This window comes from Mizuhopecten yessoensis, unplaced genomic scaffold (assembly GCF_002113885.1).
Source record: "Mizuhopecten yessoensis strain PY_sf001 unplaced genomic scaffold, ASM211388v2 scaffold10627, whole genome shotgun sequence".
Lineage (NCBI taxonomy): Eukaryota > Metazoa > Mollusca > Bivalvia > Pectinida > Pectinidae > Mizuhopecten > Mizuhopecten yessoensis.
Genome location: NW_018408641.1, coordinates 318,760 through 325,384, shown reverse-complemented (window position 1 = coordinate 325,384; position 6,625 = coordinate 318,760).

Genomic DNA, 6,625 nt, shown 5'->3' with positions numbered 1-6,625 from the left:
CCCCACTCTCCCCACTCCCCCATTCCCCCACTCTCCCTCCCCCTCTCATATTTGTAGAAAGATCCGTTGCTGTAAAAATGCATTACCACTAAATTAGATTAGCTATTTAAGTCCGTGGTATTCGGTTGCGTATACGTCGCGGAGGTGCACGTTTTCTTAAATGTTGATCAAAAGGAGCCTCGACAATGTACACAAACAACGATATTGTGGAAATTCATTAGACAATTTTTACAAATATGGATGTGACTTTTGAAACATTGAATAATGTTTGCCATAGGGAAATTAAAAAATAAATAAATAATAGCATTTTTCTTTGGGACAAAGACCCTTTGAAATATCACCAGATAACTGGTGTATCGAGACAATCACTTCCCATTGTAACAAACCGTATCGATCATAAAAAAACACTTATTTTCCAGTTTCACTTTTTTATGTTATTTTTATTAATGTTGCTATCGATTTTTTTTCAAAAGATCTTAACTTCCATCGCAGTTGCTGTAGACGGGTAATAACGAAATAAATACAAGCCCATGTCATACATAATATATATTTACTTTGCGTCATTATCTGCAATCTGTAAGCCATTGTTGTTTACGTAACGTGGCGACCCGTGCCCGAGGGATCGGACAGCCGGACCACGTGACATATTGTTCAGGTGCAAACAAACATCACAAGGGCGGAGTACGTAAGATCGATAATTAAATAAACATAACCGTACCTACTCAGTATTTAACGCAGCGAAGACTTGCCCAAGGAAATTAATAAAACGGACAATCCCAGCGAAGACTTGCCCAAGGAAATTAATAAAACGGACAATCCCAGAGGGGACTTGTCTTACGAATTGGTCCAAAAAGGACAAATAGATCTTACGTGTTTTACCCTAAAGTAACCCCAGTCGGAGCTTATCAGACAAAACGGTCCAAAAAGGATAAATAGATCTTTCGTATTTTACCCTTAATTAAGTTACCCCAGTCGGAGCTTGTCAGACAAAACGGTCCAAAAAGGACAAATAGATATTTAGTGTTTTACCCTTGAGTAACCCCAATTGGAGCTTATCAGACAAAACGGTCCAAAAAGGATAAATAGATCTTTCGTGATTTACCCTAAAGTAACCGAGGTGGGAGCTTGTTCAGCAAAATGGTCAAAAAAGGAGAAATACATCTTTCGTATTTTACCCTTAATTTAGTTACCCCAGTCAGAGCTTGTCCAGCAAAATGGTCCAAAAAGGAGAAATACATCTTTCGTATTTTACCCTTAATTAAGTTACCCCAGTCGGAGCTTGTCCAGCAAAATGGGCCAAAAAGGACAAATAGAAAGTAACCCCAATGGGAGATTGTCAGACAAAACGGTCCAAAAATGACAAATTCATCTTTCGTATTTTACCCGTAATTAAGTTACCCCAGTCAGAGCTTGTCCAGCAAAATGGTCCAAAAAGGATAAACAGATCTTTCGTGATTTACCCTAAAGTAACCCCAATGGGAGCTTGTCAGACAAAACGGTCCAAAAAGGAGAAATACATCTTTCGTATTTTACCCTTTATTAAGTTACCCCAGTCGGAGCTTGTCCAGCAAAATGGTCAAAAAAGGACAAATAGAAAGTAACCCCATCTGGAGATTGTCAGACAAAACGGTCCAAAAAGGACAAATACATCTTTCGTATTTTACCCTTAATTTAGTTAACCCAGTCAGAGCTTGTCCAGCAAAATGGTCCAAAAAGGAGAAATACATCTGTCGTATTTTACCCTTAATTAAGTTACCCCAGTCGGAGCTTGTCCGGCAAAATGGTCCAAAAAGGACAAATAGATCTTTAGTGTTTTACCCTTGAGTAACCCCAATGGGAGCTTGTCAGACAAAACGGTCCAAAAAGGAGAAATACATCTTTCGTATTTTACCCTTAATTAAGTTACCCCAGTCGGAGCTTGTCCAGCAAAATGGTCCAAAAAGGAGAAATACATCTGTCGTATTTTACCCTTAATTAAGTTACCCCAGTCGGAGCTTGTCCGGCAAAATGGTCCAAAAAGGACAAATAGATCTTTCTTGTTTTACCCTTAAGTAACCCCAGTGGGAGCTTGTCCGACAAAATGGTCAAAAAAGGACAAATAGAAAGTAACCCCAATGGGAGATTGTCAGACAAAACGGTCCAAAAAGGACAAATAGATCTTACGTGTTTTACCCTTAAGTAACCCAAGTGGGAGCTTGTCCGACAAAATGGTCAAAAAAGGACAAATAGAAAGAAACCCCAATGGGAGATTGTCAGACAAAACGGTCCAAAAACGACAAATACATCTTTCGTATTTTACCCTAAATTTAGTTACCCCAGTCAGAGCTTGTCCAGCAAAATGGTCCAAAACTGAAAAATTAATCTTTCGTGATTTACCCTAAAGTAACCCCAGTGGGAGCTTGTCCGACAAAATGGTCCAAAAAGGACAAATAGATCTTACGTGTTTTACCCTTAAGTAACCCAAGTGGGAGCTTGTCCGACAAAAAGGTCCAAAAAGGACAAATACATCTTTGGTGTTTTACCCTAAAGTAACCCCAGTCGGAGCTTGTCCAGCAAAATGGTCCAAAAAGGACAAATAGATCTTACGTGTTTTACCCTTAAGTAACCCAAGTGGGAGCTTGTCCACCCTTAATTTAGTTACCCCAGTCAGAGCTTGTCCAGCAAAATGGTCCAAAAAGGAGAAATACATCAGTCGTATTTTACCCTTAATTAAGTTACCCCAGTCGGAGCTTGTCCAGCAAAATGGTCCAAAAAGGAGAAATACATCAGTCGTATTTTACCCTTAATTAAGTTACCCCAGTCGGAGCTTGTCCAGCAAAATGGTCCAAAAAGGACGAATAGATCTTACGTGTTTTACCCTTAAGTAACCCAAGTGGGAGCTTGTCCACCCTTAATTTAGTTACCCCAGTCAGAGCTTGTCCAGCAAAATGGTCCAAAACTGAAAAATTAATCTTTCGTGATTTACCCTAAAGTAACCCCAGTGGGAGCTTGTCCGACAAAATGCTCCAAAAAGGACAAATAGATCTTACGTGTTTTGCCCTTAAGTAACCCAAGTGGGAGCTGGTCCGACAAAAAGGTCCAAAAAGGACAAATAGATCTTTCGTGTTTTACCCTTAAGTAACCCCATTGGGAGCTTGTCCGACAAAACGGTCCAAAAAGCACAAATAGATATTTAGTGTTTTACCCTTGAGTAACCCCAATTGGAGCTTGTCAGACAAAACGGTCCAAAAAGGACAAATACATCTTTGGTATTTTACCCTTAATTAAGTTACCCCAGTCGGAGCTTGTCCGACAAAATGGTCCAAAAAGGACAAATAGATCTTTCGTGATTTACCCTAAAGTAACCGCAGTGGGAGTTTGTTCAGCAAAATGGTCAAAAAAGGACAAAGACATCTTTCGTATTTTACCCTTAATTAAGTTACCCCAGTCGGAGCTTGTCCAGCAAAATGGTCCAAAAAGGACAAATAGATCTTTCTTGTTTTATCCTTAAGTAACCCCAGTGGGAGCTTGTCCGACAAAATGGTCCAAAAAGGACAAATAGAAAGTAACCCCAATGGGAGATTGTCGGACAAAACGGTCCAAAAATGACAAATAGATCTTTAGTGTTTTACCCTTTAGTAACCCCAATGGGAGCTTGTCAGACAAAATGGTCCAAAAAGGACAAATAGATCTTTCGTGTTTTACCCTTAAGTAACCCGATTGGGAGCATGTCCCACAAAATGGTTCAAAAAGGACCAAAACATCTTTCGTGTTTAACCCTTAAGTAACCCCAGTGGGAGCTTGTCCGACAAAATGGTCCAAAAAGTACAAATAGAAAGTAACCCCAATGGGAGATTGTCAGACAAAACGGTCCAAAAAGGACAAATACATCTTTCGTATTTTACCCTTAATTTAGTTACCCCAGTCGGAGCTTGTCCAGCAAAATGGTCCAAAAAGGATAAATAGATCTTTCGTGATTTACCCTAAAGTAACCCCAGTGAGAGCTTGTTCAGCAAAACGGTCCAAAAAGGACAAATACATCTTTCGTATATTAACCTTAATTAAGTTACCCCAGTCGGAGCTTATCCATCAAAATGGTCCAAAAAGGACAAATAGATCTTTCGTGTTTTACCCTTAATTAACCCCAGTGGGAGCTTGTCCGACAAAATGGTCCAAAAAGGACAAATAGATCTTACGTGTTTTACCCTTAAGTAACCCAAGTGGGAGCTTGTCCGACAAAAAGGTCCAAAAAGGACAAATACATCTTTCGTGTTTTACCCTTAAGTAACCTCAGTGGGAGCTTGTCCGACAAAATGGTCCAAAAAGGACGAATAGATCTTACGTGTTTTATCCTTAAGTAACCCGAGTGGGAGCATGTCCGACAAAATGGTCCAAAAAGGACAAATAGATCTTACGTGTTTTACCCTTAAGTAACCCCAGTGGGAGCTTGTCCCACACATTGGTCCAAAAAGGACAAATAGATCTTACGTGTTTTACCCTTAAGTAACCCAAGTGGGAGCATGTCCCACAAAATGGTCCAAAAAGGACAAATAGATCTTTCTTGTTTTACCCTTAAGTAACCCAAGTTGGAGCTTGTCCGACAAAAAGGTCCAAAAAGGACAAAGAGATATTACGTGTTTTACCCTTAAGTAACCCCAGTGGGAGCTTGTCCCACACATTGGTCCAAAAAGGACAAATAGATCTTACGTGTTTTACCCTTAAGTAACCCCAGTGGGAGCTTGTCCGACAAAATGGTCCAAAAAGGACAAATAGATCTTACGTAACCCGATTGGGAGCATGTCCCACAAAATGGTTCAAAAAGGACCAAAACATCCTTCGTGTTTTACCATTAAGTAACCCCAGTGGGAGCTTGTCCGACAAGTCGGCATCAGTTCCGCGCTATCACAAGGAGACAAACTCGAACATATTGCAGCTTCCCAAAACACACACGCAAACACTTCACACATACATCTTGCACACGGGGAAGGCCGTCCTTAAATGACCATAGCTATTGATAGGACGTTAAACAATACTAAACCAAACCAAATTATCAAACCAAACTTTCATATGCACAAAAAAATGATTTCCACTATTTCATTTTTCGTTACATTTCATTAAATGTATAGCATAAAGTATATCTATAGTTTTAGGCTTTCATCAGCTTTTCATTAATTGGTAGAAAACAAATCACAAAAATGTATCTTTATCTGAAACGTTCTCTTAGCCCATTATATTTTTTGTCTGAATCTCATCATTTAACATGAAACATTGATATCATTGTGTTTCAGTTTCAAAATTGCAACACCTTTATTATTTTATATGGAGTCAATATTAAAATAACATCTTTTTATATAAAGGTGGGCCCCTGGTTTTATATAAAGGTGGGCCCCTAGTTTTATATAAAGTCGGGCCCCTGGTTTTATATAAAGGTGGGCCCCTGGTTTTATATAAATGTGGGCCCCTGGCTTTATATAAAGGTGGGCCCCTGGTTTTATATAAATGTGGGCCCCTGGTTTTATCGGTACTGTCATCTTTAAAAGTCGTTACACGCAAACTGTTATTTTTCGATTAGGAGAAATTCCGGAAGATTAAAACAGACCATATCGTGCTTGTTTTCTTTTTAAAAAAGTTATGGAATATTTTTCCATTTATATTTATTAAATTATCGGGAAGATTAAAAAATAAATAAAGTTTAATTTCAGTAAAGTTAACCATGATATAAGCAATCTGATTAATGGACGCCCATTTCATTAAGTGCCATTACAAGAAGCAATACACACGCTAAACGTAACCTTGAGATTTTAAATACATCATAAAACCTTGCTTACACGCAAAAATAAAGTCTGCCTTCTAAAGCTGTGCGCAAGTGTATTACGTGACAAACGTGATGTTTATTACGCCATAGACTTCACACAAAAACACGCACGCGCAATTTTTGATTAAACTGCATATATTGTGTCATTTGTAGCCTTGAAGTTTTCTTTATGAGGAGACTGACATTTGATGTGACGTTTGATGATAGGTAATTTCTGGCGTGTAGAGCTTATATCAAGAGGGAGTTCATGATACACAGAATCATGGGTTAGACATTGTCAAACTGATTATGGTTAGTGTATGACGGTTGGTACTGATACCAACATGGAAAGGAGACAGATTCATATGTAAGTATTGAAAAAAAAAATCTGAATCCTGTACTCACGTATGTGTATTATGTATGACATAAAAAAATGAAATAAAAAATATGGTTTTAACTTAATTCAAGTTAAAGGTGACACTTGATGCATCTAATCTGGAAAGGGGTACAGGATGCCGTATTCCGGATTTATAATATGGTCGATAACGGTTCTTTAGTATGTGTATTTATTTGATTTTAATTATTAATAATGTCATTTTTCCAAAAACTACGTGATTAAATCATATTTCCGGAATCCGGCATCCTCTTTGCTGTTTAGATACCCGAGTGTTTATAACAATTTGCCCCCGCGCCCATGGTATCGGCCGCTTTGGGTATACAATGTTTTTAGTTAATAAGACGTATATGGTGGAATAAAAACCAATAAAAACAAAGAAACATTTGTTTATTGACTGCGTAACATATGCAAATTTGCCCCCCACCCCCGCATTTGCGAACCCACGCCTAGAGACC